Genomic DNA, 21,087 nt, shown 5'->3' with positions numbered 1-21,087 from the left:
TGATGGAAACGTAAAGAAACGATTCGGAAACCTACCTGAAACTTAAGTTTCCTTTTTGTTTTTTTTTGTTTGTTCGGTTAGGTTTCCGGTGTCCGGAAACGAAGTTATTTTTGCTGTGTACAGCCTCAAAGGACCTTGGGTTTCTGTTGTCAAGCTTTCCCTGTTACAAATTTGGAGCCCCCAGTGAGGACCTGTTGTGAGTGTCAACCACCTTCCACCACCACCTTGTGTCACCAAGTGAACTTTCTCCGGAGACTGTGAGATTGCCCATGACTTAGCCACTTGACTATGTACTCCCTTTAATTCAGTTGTTTCCAAATATTTTTTGGAGAGAGACAATAAGTTTTTTCCTGGCTACTGTGGTGTTATGCCTTTGAGCAATGTATTGCTCTTGACAGTTTAAGGGATGTAGCCTTGTACAGAATTTCATATGTATTTGTGATAAGCTGAATGTGATTTGATGAAATTGTGATATATTGCAGTTTGAGACTGTATGTATTGATGTGTTTTTGTCTATGTGAAACTTGTCATTCATTTTAGACAATATTCCAGACCCTACTTGCATATGCTTGACTGATTTGTACCATACATTATCCTGGACACCACCACTTGCTAGTAACTCTAGTATGGTCAAGGCTGACATTCAAGAGGTAGGATATCACTTAAAGTAACATTCAGAGTTAGATACTGATAAGGTTCTTGGGTAACTTTATGGGGTTTAGTATTCTGGTCTTCCTTCTTACAGTATTTTGTCTAGGGTCTGGTGTGTGGTCTAGAAATATGGCATCAATGGAAGAGGAAGACGTTAAAGTTCTAGTAAAAACCATACAGGAGATGGGTGTTAAGCCTACAGCTGATAAAATCTCGGCTTTCATAGTTGAGATAGGCAAGGGTGAGGTAACCTATGATGTTTGGCAGTATGATGTTGATAGGCTATTGCATGACAACAAGTATACTCCTTCTGAATGCTGTCATTCGGTCCCTAAAAGGGAAAGCTAGTAACATTCTGCTGTGCATGAGTACCGATGCTAGTGTGGATGAACTGTTGTCAAAGGTCTACAGTATATATGGGACTGTACAAGAGAAAACCTCTTTGGTTGGTGCATTTTATAGTGCAAAACAGAGGGAAGGAGAGTCTGTCAGGGAGTGGGGTAGTCGTGTGGAAGAGCTATACGCTTGAGTGGCTGATGCACTGCATGAAAATAAAAAAACACTATGCTCAGTATTTTGGGAAGGTATGTTGCAACCACTGAAAGGTGCTTCTGGTCAAAGGCATGAGTCTTTTTCATAGAGATCGTCCTTGGGGTACTTATATGCACTTACATGCATGTTTTACTAAAATATTGTACAATGAACAAAAAGTCTTTTTTGTTCATTATACAGCCCCTCACCACGTGGAGTCACGCCTGTGCCGCGCTTGCGCAGGCAACCAGTTAAACATCCAAGCCCGTATCATCATTCCTTCTGCTGTCACCATGGTGTAAGCTGGAAAGTTAAGATAAAGTAACTACAAGGTTGCAATTACATGCTTGAAGATGTCTCAGGAGTCTTCCCCTACTGTCTGTACGGTGTATTTGTTCGTTAAAAAGAAACAGAACATTTATTTAAAACCAAGAGTAACCTTGTTTGACTGTGACTAGAGTTGTATTACGATGGCTTTCCTGTGTGTTATGCACATGTTGCGAGTTGTGCTTGGGTTTCTCCCCAAGTCTAAATGGGCTAAGCAAGATAAGCAGAAATCTGAGGGTAAATCTAAGGAGCCTCCATCTTCCCCCTCCTCCGGTTTTGATATGGCACTAATTACTCAGGTGTTGCAACAGCATATGGACTCTGTGAAGTCTCCGTCAGGAGTTCCTCCCTCACTCTGGACGGGGGATGGAGAGTCTAGGGGGCAGTTGCCGGGATCTGCTCGCTCCATTAGCCTTGAGATGTACGTCGATCCATTGCCATTGGCTACCCAGGAGAGGGAGGGTTTACCCCCAGTCCCTCTCACGCTCTTGGCGCAGCGTCTGTTGAGGATTCCTGGGGTTCCGGTCCCTGCGTCACCCTTCCCCATGAGAGCGGAGGACTCGTTCTGTCCGATCTTACTCCCGCATCTCAGGACCGGGCTTCGACTGGCTCTGCATTGGTGGCTGGAGCGGAGGGTGCCTTCGGCTCTTCTCTCCCCTCTCTCGCTCGCTCATCCACTGGGTCGGGGCGTGAGTTCCCCCTTCAGGAGAACTCTGCCTCGGCTTCGGGCTCAGATGTTGAGGCGATGGATGTCAGGGAGGTTGAGGAGGCTGAGGGTGCCTTTCATTTTTATTCGGCCTTAAGGGAAGTGAGTCAGAGAATAGCACAGGCAATTCCCAGGCCGCAGTCCCGACTAGCCGTCCGGACTCAACTGAGTTCCACATGCCGGTTTGCTCCAGGGCAACCCTCACAGACACAGCTCCGCATACTCCCCTTGCTAGTTCAGGATGTGATGGATCCCCTCTTAGCTGGTACACGTTTGCCCTTTCGATCTGCCAGAGCTTGTTCACTGTTACCTGCTGGGTGACAATTCTCTCTTCCTTGTGTCAGTGTGTGTTTACTTCGGTCGCCCTCAGGGGAGGCACGGCTTCCTCAGGTGCAGCTCCGGCTAGCAAACAGGGGCGGTTAGTTCCACCGATTGCCAAGTCGGACCTACGAGGAGGTCTACAGGAATGCCATGCAGCAGGTGCGGGTGGTGGTCCACACTCTTCTCAATACAGAGGTCGGCCCTGGAGACGGGGGACAACTCTGGGGACGTTTCCCCATATGTAGTTCTTCTTCACCAATTGTCCGAAGTCCAGCCTCACCTGACGCGCAATTTTTTGCAATCGGCAGCGTCTACTGTGATGTGTGCAGTCATGGGGATGCGCAAGTTGTGGCTGTCAACGTCTTGTTACTCGGCAGATACACAGCAGACCTTGCTGGCCCTTCCATTGCGGCTGGGGACAACATTGTTTCTGGGGGCTCAGCAGGTCATTCAGGAGGCTGCAGCTGCTACGACGTCTTTTAAAGACTCGAAAGCCTTGCTGGAGCAACTGCAGGTTTCTCATGCCTTGCTGGATCAACAGCGAGTTCCTCTTCCAGAGCGCAGCTTATGCCCAAGTCTGCCAGCTGGATTCGGCCGCTGGGTAGCAGTAGAAAGAGGAGCCGTGCCGCCAAGGGCAAGGGGAAGGAGTGGACCTCTTCATCCGGGTCTCAGCAGCCTTTTCGCGGGCATGGGGTCTGCCCCGAGCCCCCGCTAACTCCGCCAGCAGTCCCTGTCACACCTTCTGCTGCCGGGGACTACTCACGCCCTCTTGCCTCATATCCCAGTGTGGGGCCGCCTCTCTCACTTCCTACCGGAGTGGGAGAAGGCAACATGAAATCCTTGGGTGCTGTCCACCATTCGTGTCAGCCATCTACCGCTGTGGAAGCGAGTTTGTTGGCATAAGGTGCACTCCGGTTCTGGCCTGTCTGATCAAGGCGGGTATTCTGCGAGACGAGTTTCGGGCTTTGCTGGACAAGTCCGCGATAGAGCGTTTACTGTTGGGCGAGGAACAGGCAGGATTTTACTCTACCTACTTCCTCGTTCCCAAGAAGGGTGGCGGGTTCCGTCCCATTCTCAACCTCAAGGGGTTGAACCGCATGTTACAGGTTCCGTCCTTCAAGATATAGACACTTCGCTCAGTGATCTCCGCTGTTCAGCCCAGCGATTGGCTTACGTCGATCGACCTGAAGATATGCGTATCTCCACGTGCCAATACATCCGCTGTTCAAGCAGTTCCTCCAGGTCTCTTACGACGGGGGTGTTATCAGTTCACATTGCTCCCCTTCGGTATCGCCACAGCCCCAAGGGTGTTCACCAAACACATGATAGTGCTGGCTACTCTAGTCTGGTCGCAAGGAAGGCGTTGTCACCCTTACCTTACCTGGACGACTGGTTGCTCAGTGTGCTATCTCAAGTCAAGACTCTACTCATGCAGTGATAGATATTCTAGTTTGGATGGGGTGAATCAACAACCTCAAGAAATCCGTCCTGGAACCCACCCAGGACTTGGTTTTTCTCGGGGCGAGGTTCACAACGAATCAGGATCTTGTTTCCTTCTCGCCCGACCAGGTCAGCAGAGTGCGGGAGATGGTGTCTTCCTTCCTCTCACAGCCCCATGCCCCTGGGTCACATGGTGGTGACCGTCTCTGTGGTATGGCGGGCACGGTTAAGTATGCGCCCCATACAGCAAGCTTTGGCGTGTCTGTGGGCTCACTCCGGGGATCTGGAGATGTGTCTCACAGTTCCCGGGTGGTTGTCTCCTCACCTTCAGTGGTGGACCGATGTTGGGAATCTCTCCAAGGGGGTGCCCCTGGAGCTCCCGACGCCAGCTCGTACAGTTCAAACCGTCCCTCACATGCTTGGGGGGGGGGGGGGGGGGGGCGTCCTGGGCAGTCTTCACATCAATGTCTTAGAACTGAGACTTGTGCAGTTGGTTTTCAAGCGCTTTCTGGATCATGTCAGTGGCCAGGTGGTTCGTCTTCAGTGGGACCAGACAGCCATGACTTACATCCTGAAGCAAGGTGGCACGGTGTCCCCTGCTCTCCTTCAGGAGACATGGGATTTTCTCCTCTGGTGCGACAGGTGCAACTGTCAGGTGATTCCAGTTTACCTCCCAGGGCTGGAGAATGTGCGAGCAGTCGCTCTCTCTCACCAGATCCTGGCCCTGCACGAGTGGATGCTTGAATGCAGATATTCGGAGGTATCTCCCAGTTGTACGGGTCGTTCCAGGTGGATCTGTTTGTGTCCGGCGGGATGATTTAGTTACCCGTGTTTAGCACTTGGATACCAGACCAGAAGGCGTTGGCGTCCAACACCTTCCTACTGGATTGGACGGGACAGGTCCTGTGGGCATTTCCGCCACTTCCCCTGATTCCCCGGGTCCTCTCCCGGCTGTCCATCCAGCCAGCTCGGCTGCTTGTGCTCCTGGCACCGCTTTGGCCGTCACAGAGCAGGTTTCAAGTAATTCTCAGGTTTCTGGCTCAGCCTCCTGTTCTATTACCTTTGCAACTGGACATTCTCACTCAGAACAGTGCGCCACACCCCAATCAGTGGGTGACTTGGCCCCTGTCAGGTCCAGCCTTGAAGCACGTGGAATTCCTGGAGCAGTTGCAGACACAATTCTGGCATTCAGGTTGGATTCGACAAACGTTCAGTACGAGGATAGGTGGTCCCGCTATGTGTGCTGGTGTTCAGATAGGGGGGTTGCAGATCCCTTTTTTGTGGATTTAGTCCGAGTAGTGGAGTTCATGCAGGCTTGTTTGGAAGAAGGCCTGGCGGTTTCGGCCATTCGTGGCTTCTCCACTTTTCACACCCCTGTCAATGGTGCTCTTCTTGGCAGCACCCTCTCGAACAGCGCTTTCTAGCTGGCGTGGATTGGGTTCGATCTGCTGTCAGGCGCACCAACACACCTTGGGATTTGTCAATCGTGCTTGATTGGCTGTCCAGTCCTACTTTCTCACGGTATTTCCATTCAGCTGTTAACATGGAAGGCGGTATTTCTTGTGGCAGTAACATCTGGGAGAAGGGTTGGTGATTTACATGCCATGTCTGCAGACCCAGCGCTGACAGTGTTTCACCCTGACCATGTCAGTATTCGTCTCCCGAATACTTACCGTCAGAAGATCGATCACGTTTTCCATGTGACAGTTCCTATCAAACTTCCTACTCTCACCCAACCTTCTACATCGGGGACCTCTGCAATGAGCACTCACCCGTTGGATTTCCGTGAGACCCTCAAGGTCTATATCAAACAAACACAAGGGATCTGTACAGGTACCCATCTGTTCTGCTGTTATTGTGGTGGGAAGCCTGGGTTGCCGTCTAGCAAACAAACTCTCTCTCGCTGGCTAGTTTCTGTTACCTGTGCCGCATATCAGGCTAGGAGCAAGCCTCCCCCTGACGGGTTGAAGGCTCACTTGGTCAGGACAGTAGCCGCTTCGAAAGCCTTTGTTGACATGTCCTGCAACTGCGATCTGACTAGATTTGTTGTCAGTCTTAATCAGGATGTTTGCCCCCTTTCAGTGCTCTCTATACACTTCACTATGTGGGCGGGGCGAATTTGACACTTTTTACAGTGCTCGTTTTTTATGCTTTAGCTCCGAGTCGGTCTTGGTGCAGTTGCTCCCTGTCAGTTCTCTCCCATAATGCCTCTTGTGGAAGCTCATCGGGAGTTTGATGCAGGTGAGTATTTGTTGCATGTGTTAATTTTCGTAATTATGATCGCTTTAATTACATAATGTACCAGAATTCCCTCCTCCCTAGCCTCCATTTTTTGGGACTCTGAGTTATGCATATAAATACCCCAAGGACAATCTCTATGAAAAAGAATTAGACAAACCTGTAGAGGTTTCCAATTCTTTGAAGAGAATCGTCCTTGGGGTAGGGCCACCCGCCTCCCCGCAATTCTGTGATTTATATATATCAGCAGAAGGAATGATGATATGATGATGAACAGGCTTGGATTCTTACCTGGTTGTCTGCGCATTGTACAATATTTTATTAAAACATTGTTACAACTGTCACATGACATTTTCCAGCAGCAGAAAATGCATATATGTACCCCAAGGACAATTCTCTTCAAAGAATTGGAAACCTCTACAGGTTTGTCTAAGCTGGTTTGTTTGGACTTTTTAGTCTTGAATCATCAAAAGGTGGTTTTCAGCAGATTGTGGTCATTACGGACCATTTCACAAAATAAGAACAGGCCGTGGCGACACGAAACATGACCGGAAAAACAACGGCTGAAGCTCTTTTCAATCACTTCCTTGTACATAATAGAAATCCATAGCAACCAAGGAGTCAATTTTGAGAGTAAGATCATTAGGTGTTCTCTCACAGGCGTAACAAGTGGTACTGCTAGTAGCATTTGTGGTGTGTATCGTGACGTTAGTACTTTGTGTGTGTGCGCATGTTATGCCATGTGAGAAGTAAAACATGCTCTGCCATCTCATGTCTTTTGTGACTGATTATTAGTGTTTTACATGGCAAAACAAAAAGTTAAACAACAGGTATGAAGAAATCACACACCACACCGTATCACCCCATGGGTAATGGTCTTACTGAATACTTCAATCACACTTTGTTGGATATGCTGGGTACCTTGCAACCATCTCAGAAGCCAGACTGGAAATCTTATGTCAATCCACTCTTTGATGAATATAATTGTACACGTCATGAAACAACAGGCTTTTGTAGTAACTATGTGGTAACTATGGATCCTTCGAGTGTTCCATCACCTATTCCAGAGGATACTACGGATGCGAGAACCAGTGATGCTGAATCAACATCAACGACCGAGTCCGCAATGACAGAAGATTCCTCTGCTCATGAGGTTCAGGTAGCACAGTTACCTCGTCGTTCTGGTAGAACAAGACCCCAACCAGATTGGTTAACATCAGGTCAGTTTATTTCGACGTCAGAATGGCTTGAAAAGCAATTGTTCTGTGTGATTTAGCACAATCTGATTTCTTTCAAACTGTTAATTCAGAGGTCAGACAAAAAAATCTTATCTGTAATAAATTATTGATTGCAATGAGGAGGACGTCATTTTCCCCAGGGGAGGAAGTTTGTAACAAGTACAAAATATATAGCAAGGTTATTATACATAACAAGTACAAAATACACAAATTTACAAAAAATACAAAAAGTGTTCTAGAAAAATAAACTATTTTAACATGTCTTGTCTTATTTATCTTTTTTTTGGGATAAATTTCGAACTTCTAAAAACAATAATACAATAGTCAGTGAAAAGGTTTACATTTTCACAAGTCCATGATGTATTCACAGTTATTGGGTCATGGGCTGAAAGTAGTTCCTATGCAAATTACCCAAGTTTTAATGAGGTCAGGCCTGCTGTTTTGTCCTTGGTTTTCATTGGCTGAAGATGTGTAGCATCTTGATTGGATGTTGAATTTAGTTGCATTTCGAAAGTGTGAAGTTTGTTCACTTGCTGTCTTTCTCCCAAGTGGACAAGGTGGTTTGAAAGCCATGGGAAGAAGATATTGACTTTGTTTCGATTTCAGGTTAGTTATATTTGATTTTACATAAAAGGAATAAAATACCAAAATATGTTTCATTGTTGATATGTTCATTCAGCATTTATTATAGCTGAATTAATGTATTTGGTGGAGGTATATTTTGACTCAGGGTTGGAAGTTGTTGTCAACAATTGCACTTACAGTTGATTCAGATTAATGTTGAATCCAAACAGATTGTATGTTTACATTTCCATGCTAATTAAGGCATACAAATTTTAGGTCCTTGGATCAGGTGTATAATTTTGGTGCCTCACAACATGTGGAAAGCTTGATGCAAGTTGTTTCAAAGATGGTAAGACAATCTGATATTTCATTGTGTTTGGAATATGCCAAAAGTGTTCCATAATTGCACTTCTAACAATCTCATTATGTGACAGAACCATTAATTTTGTTATCTCCATTTATTTGAGTTCTTTTTAAAAGTTCAGGGGTAATGGAACCATTGTTATCTGAACACTGTGCAATAAATTGAATGTGATAAAAATGGGTAATTTTGAGAGAGATTTATATCTTCATACACATTGTTTCAGACTTGTATTATTAGTAAACTACAGCAATAAATCCGAACTACAGCCTCAATGGAGCTTGGTTTTCTGTTGTCGAGCCATCCCCATTACAGACACAGATACTTAAATCCAACAAGCACCTCAACCACACCGATCTGCCCAAACCAGCCCCCCGCCCCATCACACAGTATTTATTCACTACTCTCACTCTCCTCGCTATAACCCTCAAACATTTCCACCTCCACTACCTCCTCACTCTCCCCTACCATGTCCTATCCCGGACCAACAAACAAACCCACCAATCACAACCACCATCCCCAACCATTACCCCCACCCTCTCCCCTATTCGGCTTACCAAACCACCCCTCAAACAAACCTACCACCCACTCCCCCAATCAAAACCCACCAAATCCACCAAACCCACCCCCAACCACCCACCCAACCCACATCTACAACCAAACGCCACCTTCTCCCCACCCCATCCACCACCTCCCCAAATCCCCTAAACACATCCCGCCCCAAAGTAGCCCCACCACCCCCAAAACCCAACAAAAAACAAACCCTCCCACACCCAACCATCATTCCCAGCAACCATCAAACCACACTCACTCAAACACAAAACCCCCACCACACCCACACCCAAACCAAACATCACACTCACTCAAACACAAAACCCCCACCACACCCACACCCAAACCAAACATCACACTCACTCCACAAAAACTTCACCAAAATCTTAACATACTCGTAGAATTCATCTCATCACCTTATGCAAAACCCCATCGCTAAAAGGATTCACAACATAGCATGCAAACTAAACTAAACTAAACTCTAGCCAGCCTCCTCATCGCTATTGAATCTCTAACTTAAACTGGCCTCCACTAAGCTACCCCAGCAATCTACCCTTATGACTTTTCATAATCTTCTCTTCCAAATTACTGCAGTCATAGCTCTGACACAATGGAATTGTAACAGTCTGCACAAACGGGCATGAGCTTAAGGCACTCATTGCCCAAAACAAAATTGCCCCCAAACTAATAGTTCTCCAAGAAACAAAATTATCTCCCCAAAATGCCTCCAAAATTCCAGGCTTTATTTACATTCGGAAACAACATCCTCAACCCGTAAACGACCCCAACCCCCCCATCTGGGGGACAGGATATATTCATTTCAGATCAACTAACTCACACAGAAATTAATATTCCCACCATAGATTTAGAAGTCCTGGCTATCAAAACTACAATTAAAGATAAAGAACTTACTTTCATTAATATAGACAGAAGACCATCAATTAAATTAAAGAAACAAGATTTAGAATCTATTTCAAAATTTATAACCCCCAACACTTCAATGCCCATCATCCATCATGGGGCACTAAACCATATTCATGTCGAAACGGACTCCTTCTATCCGACTGGCTAGACAAATGTAATCTCATTACCCTAAACGATAATCAACCAACCAGACTTCCTCTCTCGTACCTACAAAAACCTACTGCCATTGATCTTACCATGACAACACCGACACTTGCAAAGTCTTGTATAGGGGAGGCACATCAGGAAACCTGGGGCAGTGACCACTGCCCCATCAAAAATACCATACCCCACCTACAAGCGCAACACACAGCCAATACCAGCCCCCAAGCCCACCCACAGAAACTAAATACAACATTAAAAAAGCAGGCTGGACAAAATTCCACCAACTCTGCACTCAAATATTCCCTCCAGCATTTACGACCACGACATCAACACCTTTAACACAAATCTCACCTACACCATAATAAACAGTTTTCAGCCATCACCCGCACCAAAAACAGTCCCCTGGTGGAGCCACGAAATCATTAACGCCAGAAAGGCAAGAAAAAAGGCCCTCAACCAAGCGAAGAGGGACCATTCCAAAATCTATTTGGCAAGAAAACTCAGAAACAATACTAAAAAAGTCATCAGGGCTGCTAAAAGAGACCATTGGAGAAACTTTTTCTCAGCCCTCAGGCTAGACCAATCCAATTCAGACAAATTGTGGAACAAATTTAAAGTCCTACAGGGTAATTAAAAAAACAACTCATTCATCCAAACATTCCGGACCTCTCCACAAACAAAGATAAAGCAAATGCAGTCGCAGCCCACTTTTTGGAAACCAGCAGCTCCATCAACTACACACAACAATTCCAACAAAACATCTCACCCCCAACAACCCAGCTAACACGCGACGTTCCCACGTTATGTTTACATCAGGGTTTGGTTATGTCGGGAAATGACGTAACTAGGACGTTATTAGAACGTCCTAGGATAACGTCATATCACAACCTTGCCACCACTTTACACATTACGTTCTCGCTACGTCCTTGCAACGTATTTTTCATACTTTTTTTGTAACATACTTGTAACGTTGTGAGGACGTTCGTTTCATATATTTTGTTTACTTGACCTATTAGAAGATGTTTGTATTTGCAGTTGACCATCTAATTAGTCATCTAGATGACATTGAATCTAGAACAACTTTTTAATAAATTTGTTTTGTTTGCTTTGTTAAATGCGTTCAACTGAAGCAAATATATAACTTCACGTTTGAAGGTTATGAGAATGTCATTTACAGACGTTGTCACAACGTTACGCTTTACGTAACCAGGACGTCCCAACAGCGTGTATTTCAGACCAATGTGCAACGTTTTTATAACGTTGTGAGGACATTCTGTCCACGGCTTGCCAGCGCTGACCCATTGGAAAATCTTTACATCTTATTCTCCTCATCCCGGAGCTTACTTGATGGAATATCATATTTAACAGGATCGACGCATGTCATATTTTCTTTTTAAATTACCATATTGATCTATCTCTTCAGTATATAATGAAGTTTATTCATAGTTTTTACCTTATTTTTGTTTCATACAATTTATTATTATATTATACACTTGTTGTTGAGCTCTTGACTTCACTCATTTCAGGGAAGTTATGAAACATGATTCCTTCTACATCTTTTAACCCACAAGATCCAAATTGAGGCACATTGTACATGACTTCTTCATGTGACGTCATTGCCTGTGCGAGCACTTTCCCGCTCGCTGACATCACACTTCTCACGCGGCTGCCAGTCCTACGTGTACAGGGTTCTGTGTCTGTTCCTCCCTTTTAAAACGGGCTCATCGCCATAACAGTGAGTAATTTGTTTATTGTTTTGTTTAAATTAGTAAATTATATGTATTAATTCAGAACGTACTCATTAAGAATAATGAAACTGCCTCTTGATTAGATCTATTTACTTGTCCTACTTTTTACTCAAATCCGAAATTCACAGCGTCATTTGATGTATATTTTGAACTGTTAAAAATCGTACAATTAGTCGGAGTTCTGAATTTCTAAATAGCATATTAATGATCACTGACATCAATTTTGCATGAAATCACAAATGATAATTCTGAAACTTTGCCGATGAACCTAGAATCGGCTGGGATGTTTTCGAAAATACATGCTAACACTAAGTGCGTTTAAAATTTCCGCCATTTTGGATACTGAGTAGTGTTTACATACCATATTGTACGTGGATTCAGGGGAAGCGATTTTATTCTTTGAGTGTTTCTGTTTGTTTGAATAATGTTTACATAAATATTGTCATATTGAGTGTAGTATACTACATCTGAAACGGTTACTTATTACACAAGTGTTATTAAACGTAGGCATAACAGTCGCATGGTCCAAGGCTGTACGGAGGGCTAGGCCCACGGATGTAATTCTATCCTTCAAAGAGGCAAGTCTAGATAAGAGGACATTTCTGCCTTGTGAAATACCATTCCCCTCCCTCTCCCCACCCACGTGGCTATCTTTTCTCATACACTTCTCTTGCCATAGTTGTCCGAAAGTTTACTAGGGTTATGATATGATGAAGGTTGATAGATGAATATATTACCACTAACACTGAAATATCGATATTTATTAGGGAAATAATCTATCTACGGTAAAGACATTTCACTGCTCACACTATTATAACAAAACAGGCAAAACATGTATATAAGGTGCACATCCATTATAGCGTTATCCCTCTAGATGCCACAGGGACATATGTCATTCCTCTTGATTCTTCACTTTGAAGTCCAATAAAATTCTAAATATATCACGCACACAATCAGGGATTGACTTGTGCCGCGATATCACGATATCGCGATTTTCTTGCACTAGTTGTTTTAAAATCGCACTCAAATCTACCTGCAGCGATTTAAAATCGCACCCTGCTCACCTGTATGATAAGAAGTTTATAAATCTGTTTTACTGAGAAAGGATTTGTCGTTATTGTGTCCTGTCAAAGATATTCCCGTTGCTTTCTACCTATTTTAAATCTTCGAAACATAACTTCTGGTATGGAACATCGAACATCGTCACACAGTGCTGCATGTCACACAAAGGGCGGCTACTAACGAAACCATCTTATTCGATATTAAAATCTTTAAATTCTTAAAGACTACGAAAGAAAACGAAGAAACAACTTGACCGACAACTTTTATTGACAAGATTACCATTGTAAACCATTTTCCGCAATGTTATTGAAAAATAACTTTTCGCACACACATGCTTCGGCAACGGGTCCACATCCGAGTTCTCAGTGAGCAAATCAACAATGCGTAGAGGATATAAGTAAACAAATCACATAAACTGAACAATAAAATCAACAACAGTACCCATAAAAATTGTCTAACGAACATTATAATTTACTATTTCAATCTTTATTGTGCGATCGATTTTAAAACGGAGGATTTTCACGCTGTTGTATCAGGTTACCATGCGAATTGCCACTGATATCGGGAAATACACGACCATACATATTACTTCAGAAATCTTTCTAGAATAATTTTCTGATTGTGTATAAATGAACATATGAAAGAAAAAGTGAAGGGGATGTCATGACTTGTTACAAATAAAAAAAAGGCTCCAGTTTTTTCTTCCTCCGTGGTTCATCTAGACATATAAATGTGTATGCCTGCATTTTCATTTAAAAATTTCGTTTTAGTCGTATTACGTGAAAAATATACTCATGGAAAAATTTAAGGGAACGCATGTTTCTTTGGGCAATTCAATATCTCTGTTTACTAACTTCAGCGTCGTGTATTATCGTTTTCGTGAAGAGCAGTTCAGTCAAACTCACCATAATGCTTTCCATGCATGTGCACTACATGCTCCTAAAGTTACATGCACTTAGATTTACATGTGACGTGTATGTGCACTCTCAAACTCAACGGCTAAAAACATTGTTAACATGGCGAGACAGTACTTAACTTTGGCACAGAAATGGGAGGCAACTGGCATGGTTAATGGTGGAAGCTCATTAGGACAGGTTGCAACAACTTTTCACAAGTCTGTTAGCGTGATATCCAGACTTTGGAATCTCTATAGAGCGACTGGTGACGTCAAAATGAGGCATGGTCGGGGACAGGAAAAGAAAACCACCCCACGGGATGACCGGACCCTACTCCTTATTGCTCTGCGAGACAGGTTCAAATCCTCCTCCAAAATGAATACGGAATTCAGGCGAAGAACAAATGTCAGAATTTGTTCACGTACAATGCGTAATCGTCTTAAATCGGCTGGTAGTCCATTGGCTAGAATCAACATGACTGAGCAACACAAGCCCTTGAGACTGCAGTGGGCACGGAACCGTGGAGGAAGAACAGTACATCAATGGAGAAACACCATGTTTAGTGATGAGAGCAGGTACACCCTTGACCATAATGACGGTCGAATTCGAGTTTGGAGACGCGTTGGGGAACGTCACAGTGCCTGCACCATTAAACAGCATGATCATTTTGGAGGGGCTCTGTTATGGTGTGGGGCAGGTTTCCCTTTAACCACAAAACAGATCTTGTGCGTGTTGATGGCAGGATAACAGGTGTACGATATCGTGATGAGATCTTGAGCCCGACTGTGATCCCTTTTGCGCGTACAGCAGGTCGAATGTTCGAGTTCCAGCATGACAATGCCCGCCCTCACATCGCTCATGTTTGTCGGGACAGACTGAGGGCTGCAGGTGCCCGGGTGTTGCAATGGCCAGGTAAAAGTCCTGATCTTAACCCCATCGAACATCTTTGGGATGTTCTTGGCCGCAATGTTCGGGACAGACCTGTTCAACCCAACAATTTGGATAAACTTTTCGTGGCTCTCCAGGAAGAATGGCGTAGAATTCCGATTGTTACCATCCGTACACTCATTCGCAGCATGCCACGACAATGCCAAGCAGTTCTCCAGAGACATGGGGGACACACCCGATATTGATTTTCATCACTTGACATAAGCCTTTTCATCTGTATGAACTTTTCTCTTACTGTTTCAAAGATTAAAAGTTACGGCTATTTCATGCGTTCCCTTAAATTTTTCCATGAGTATATGATAAAAATAACTTTCATATTTATAAACAGTAAGATTAGTCCTTTCAACTGGTGTATGATATGCAGTAGCAATAATAATTTATAAGTTGATATTTTCTCTTGATAAACATGAACTTCATCTATGACCTCAGAGTTGCTAGTTGGCAGTATATGCCTCTGGTTGACTGATGTTGAAAGAGTCGCTGACCTTGATGACAACCAGAATGCAGACAATGTCTTATTTGTCTCGTTTTCTATTTCTTCTGAACGATCATGATCAGTTAAATCTCATAAGATTTGAAAAAATCTCATGCTTTTGATCCCATGTGAGATTTTATCTCACATGTTTTCTGAGCCAGGTTTATCCCTGCACAAATGTACTTCACAGTTGTGAATTCTGTGGGAAATTCCCCGTTTCTTGATACCATGCACTATTGCTTAACCCCTCAAAACTGGCTTCATCGTAAATGTCGCTTTTCGCGATTCATTATTTACTGTATGCTTTGAAATGCGAAAATCGGATAATTACTGGGAGTACTGAATTTCAAATATAACAGATCACTAATATCAAGTTTTCATGTAACCAGCAATGATAATTCTGAAACGTCGCCGCTGAACCCAGAATCAGTTGGGATGTTTTCGAAAACACCTTCACAAACGCCAAAATCCGCTTTCCGCCATATTGGATAGATCTAGTGTTCGCTAAGGCCGGTATTGAGACGCCTATTTCATCATGTATATTCCATTGTCAGGTGCGACAAATGCATCATTGATTTCCCCATATATCTTAGAATCAAATTACAAATGGGCTTTGTTACCAATACCAAGGGTCTGGATAAAACAAAACAAAAGATACAGGGCATGAAAAGGAACGCTGTGCTCGAAAGACTACGCTTGTTTGAAATGAAAACAAAGAAAAATTCCGATTTTACACCACGTAGCATTTTCGGAAATTTTCAGACATCTAGCCATCTAATCATTGCTTACAATGGCTCAATACGCTTTGAATATTCAGGGGAAGAGTACCGTAGCAGGAAATAGCAAATTAAAAATAGATACGATGCAATCATATGATCATTCATAAAAAAAACTGTCGTGTCAGTGCAGCGTGACAACATGACTGACGCAAAATCACGCAGAACGACAGCGGTAATTATCGGCATTTCTGACTTCTTCCGTCCTTTACAACGATAAAACGATAAAAACATATAAGAATACACAGACAGTAAGAATAATTCTGATTACTTACATCTCACTTTTGAGTGCTCACAAAATCCTGTGTACCCATGTCAGCGAGGCCGCTATTTTGAAAGAAATCGGCCCTCGATGATGTCACACGTAAACATCGTTGCACATGTTAGGCAATTTCTTGGAGGTGAAGCTCGGTTGAACAAGAGTAAACACAATGGCCATATCATTCCGACTGCGCTTTCAGCATTGTGATTTATATTTTTCATTCAGATACTTTTTCATGAAACTAATGTCAGTATCTTCATATATCCTTGTTCATCATCATATCATATGTGGATTATAGGGTGAAAGTTTTCATTCATTGAAAGCTTTTGATTGTTTGAATATTTACACGGGAATTTGACTCAGTAAATGTACTATAGCTAGGATCTATCACAGTTTAAGCCTCTACACAACTGTTAGAGGATCACACGTAACCATTATTGCAACATGTGCTTTAGTTCCTGTGATGTACAATATTCAATATGCTGGGACAAATATTGCAGTTTCATATGAACAGGCTAATAAACAGCGATTTAATTCAAAGTTATAAGTAAAACTAATAATATTAATGAAAATTATTTGTACATTTTCTGTGTAATTTAATAGCCGTATGCAGACAACAAAAAAACCCTCGGCATTAAGGGTATTACAAATGTAACAGCATGTTCTAATCTTGTGCTTTTGAATAATATTAGGTCTTAAAGATAAACTATTCTTTTTTCAGATGCACGCTGCCACCGGGGAAGATGAGGAAGTGCAACTCTAGAAAGAAACGTTTCTTAGCAATGTATTGTACTGGAATAAATGGTTCAGTGTAAACAAAAGAAGAATCTCTGTTATTTGTTACCAGGGTTCAAAGTAGACAGTTTCGAAAAATCCAAACCACACATTTATAATTGCCGAAATAAGTTTTCGAACTGTTGATCACTTGACCTTTTTTCAGCATTCGTAATTTAGATCTAACAAAAACAACAGAAACTATGACTTTTAGCCCTGGATATTGTTATGATCATGGTGACAACAACCCAGAAACCTAATACAACTATTTTATCCTCAGACTACTGTACGTTCTGAGTACGTATATACCCAAAAAACTATAAATAACGTTGCTACAACGTTATCTTCATGATGTCGCGGGGATGTTATTTTTGGGTCGTATAAACGTAGCAAAATAACGTTGTTACAACGTTATGTTTATGACGTCGCGGGGACATTATTTTTGGGTCGTATGAACGTAGAAAATAACGTTGTGAGGACATGTTTTCGACTCCACAAAAAAGACGTAAGTGGGACGTTATCTGCTGCTCAAAACGTACTTTTGTTAGCTGGGAAACCTTCACTCCCCAACCACCCACTCTCACTTACCCATAAACAAAGCAATACACTCACACATAGAAAAACAACCTCAGCCCCGGGTCCAGATAACATAGCACACACAATAATAAATAAACTAGTCTCTAACATGCTCAACCTCACAGCAAAAATAAGCTGGTTTCCGGAACACTGAAACCGAGAAGAAACGTCATGGAAACCAACATTTCCAGTTGGTTTCCAGGGAGTTTCCTATAGTTTCATTGTGGTTTCCATGCAACTGAAACTGCACCATTTCAGGATGGTTTCCAATTCGTTTCATTACCCACTCCTCCAAGCGGGATCCAGTTGGTTTCCATGTACGAGTTTATTGTAGGTTTCAACCTGGTTTCCATGTATGAGTTTATTGTAGGTTTCAACCTGGTTTCCATGTATGAGTTTATTGCAGGTTTCAACCTGGTTTCCATGTATGAGTTTACTGTAGGTTTCAACCTGGTTTCCATGTATGAGTTTATTGCAGGTTTCAACCTGGTTTCCATGTAGGAGTTTATTGCAGGTTTCAACCTGGTTTCCGTGTTGTAGTTTCCAACCTAGTTTAATACCTAGTTTCCATGAACTGAAACTTGCTCGTGTGGGCCCTTTACCCGGTCCTCCGGAAAAGATGTTGTTTCATATCTCACATGTAGCAAATCAGGTATTTTATACAATTGCAAAATGGTAAAAGGCTTCAGGATGACAAACAACAGAATAAAACACAAATTCATTAAAAGTTTATTTATATCCAACAATATGTTTGTAAACAAATAATATTCGGAATATTCCTAGTTTGAAAAATGATAGCTCTTTCCCCAAGAGAGGAAAAACTGTGTGCTTCTTCTCCGGCCAGTCAATCGTTTCACAGCCTTCCTGCTTTCCAGCTTCTGAAATTTAGAAAACAAACTATCAGTACAAACAAGCATTCGTCTACGATATCCATGGCTAGAGAAAAGAAAACTGTCAAACATTGCTTGAGGTGAAATACACTGAACCCCCATGTCCGATAAGCAAAGAGATCAAAAAGTATAAACTGAGCATTTGACATCAAAAGTTTCAATCGCAGAACATCTTATTGATATATGATAGAGTGCAGAGACATGAAGAAATTCGCCTTTGAAAGCCATTATTTATTTTCTGAATGTTACTTACAATGCACATTATGAGTATAGAACTACGATTTATCCGTTATTGTGAAAAGACATGTTTTCTTTACCAATAATGTGGAGTCATTCAGGCAGACAAGCTATGAATATGGGGTCACAAGCACACGCTGCAGCATAATGTGCTGCATAATATTTAAAACTTTTTAAGCTGTATTTTTCAAAGGATAAATTGCACATTTTAAACAGTGTTCGTTTTGAAATTCCTTGAATGTACATAGAAAGAATCCAAATTAACTTGATATTTTAAAGGTTTCCTTAAAATTTTTAATCTCTGCAAGATGTCAAATGACTAGAATACGTTTACTTACTCTGAACTTTTTGCCGTTCTTTGCATGCAAGCCTTGGGCCTCTGTTTTCCCCACACCTTCATAAGTGATCCATCTTGTTCATCCAAACCCATCAAAAAGCTTCTGAAAGGAGACATGTGCATGATGCATAACTATAAGTGAAACATGTTTCCAGTTGGAGGTTACAAGAATAGTGACATGCGCCATGCATTTTTACTGATTCCCAGGATTTACATTATTTGGTTATGTTGTATGTGCATTGTGTACTGGACGGTTCAGGTTATACATACCTTTTGTATGTCAAAATGAGTTGGTCCAGACTGCCGTCTTCAGTTTTTCCAACACTGCCCTCCTTTATGCTGGAAACGTAGAAATGCATCGATTAAAAAAAAGTCAGGAACTTGTCATATTGCACTCTTGAAAACAATAAAGTGTCGAATAAAAAGAATAAATATCAATTTGCAAAGTGTAGAATATGCTACATGAAAAGAATCCAGGTCAGCAAATTCATATACTCTTTTGGGTTGGCAATCCATCATTGTATACCCATATGTTCTTTATATACTCTTCATAACCTTTTCTGTGGGACTAACACAATCCACATTTCTTCATTCAGAGTTCGTTAAATCTTGATATGATAAGCATAATACTACTTACATCAGATGGCAAATCTAAATTAAATCATAAATCAATAATATAAAACTCTTCAATATTAGTTTGAAAACATTGTGAAATTTCAATTTTGAAATTTCCCTCAAACAATGCACCAAATCTGGTCAGAGAATGCCTAACCTAAAAATGCAAAATGACACACTATTCCCGACTACATTGTTTTCAAACGTGCAAATATCAAAAGCAATATGAAAAGGATTTCTCAAATAAATATTCGTGTTTATAAATACGTTTGAAGTTATTTTGAGTCGTAACAAGCACATTAGCAATAATATACCAGAAATGTTTGTGATTTATTTTTTTCTTGCAAAGATAATTCATTAACACATTGAACCATTTTAATTGTGTGTGAGCTGATCCAAATCATAGTAATATTGAGTTCTTGAATTAACCGAGTGCTGAGTGAAGGAAGCCATACATCTCTCTTGCTAAGAATTCGACACGCATGTGTTTACCGAGGTCCGTCAAGTCTAAAATTTCATATGTATTGTAATAGTTACTTACTTACGTTAAACATTACGAATAACATGTGCTATTGCTTATTTCAAGAAAATAACACCGTACCTGACCAGATCGTGGAATGTTCCTTTTCTCCCGCTGCGATCGACGACTGCTGCTCTTCTCAATTTTTCACGTATCCGAATCTCATAAGCTTCTATTGTAAATGTCATTGCCAGTCTCTTGAATCAGATAACACGGGCAAACGTAGGAATACTGCACTGTGTTGACTTCCTTGTCGTCGTTACTGGACATACCGGGTGAGAACTGCTTTCAAAATAGTCGTCTCAAAACAACTTGGGATCAAGTGACAAAATGGCGGCAACTGTGCGTAGGGGCATTGTGGGTAATAAGAAATACCTGATCCTTTTTCGATTGGCAGGCCCGAAATCCTTCACTGACCCAATTTGGATGTGATTTTAAGACAAAGACTGAAAACGACCACTTCAGTACATAAAACTGTTGCTTTCATAAAATGTCACGAGTTCGCGTGCCCATGGATTACCGGTTCATTACTTCCGGGTTTGTCTGTCAACACCTGACTCAGGTAAGTTCTATTGTTTTTACAGCTAGCTAATTTTGATAATAGGAGCCTGTTAAGTGGGGACTGCCCCAGTGAAGCCGACACACGAACCCCAACACACTAATGACCTGACACTGATTAGTTGTCAAGTATTTAAACTCAGTGTCAAAGTATGCCAATTATAAATGCTTTTAACGCTAAACTTTACGCACTGCCTCAGTTTATTGTATAATTCACGTATATTCTGCATAAATGTCATCATGTAAGTACCGAACTGACAATTGTTTTAATGACTTATACTAATCTTCCTAAATGCTTACACTCTTTCACATTCCCAGGAGTTGGCAGTCTATAGCCTGTTTTTTTAATATATATTGCATCATTTACCTTTTAATTATTAATATATATCTGAACTATTGCTATTGCTAAAGTGGCT

At 42.0% G+C, this 21,087-nt stretch overlaps 1 long non-coding RNA gene across 1 annotated transcript; it reads right to left on the bottom strand.

Annotated features, from left to right (window-relative positions):
• Positions 1–18,339: 18,339 nt before the first annotated feature.
• LOC137255831 (uncharacterized) lies at positions 18,340–19,297 on the bottom strand. The gene is made up of 3 exons (XR_010954536.1): positions 19,249–19,297; positions 18,980–19,081; positions 18,340–18,392 (listed from the first exon to the last, which is right to left on the bottom strand). It is a non-coding gene; the product is annotated as an uncharacterized lncRNA (long non-coding RNA).
• Positions 19,298–21,087: the final 1,790 nt, after the last annotated feature.

Source organism: Haliotis asinina, chromosome 11, assembly GCF_037392515.1.
Source record: "Haliotis asinina isolate JCU_RB_2024 chromosome 11, JCU_Hal_asi_v2, whole genome shotgun sequence".
NCBI lineage: Eukaryota > Metazoa > Mollusca > Gastropoda > Lepetellida > Haliotidae > Haliotis > Haliotis asinina.
This window is presented reverse-complemented; position numbering and strand designations above follow the sequence as displayed.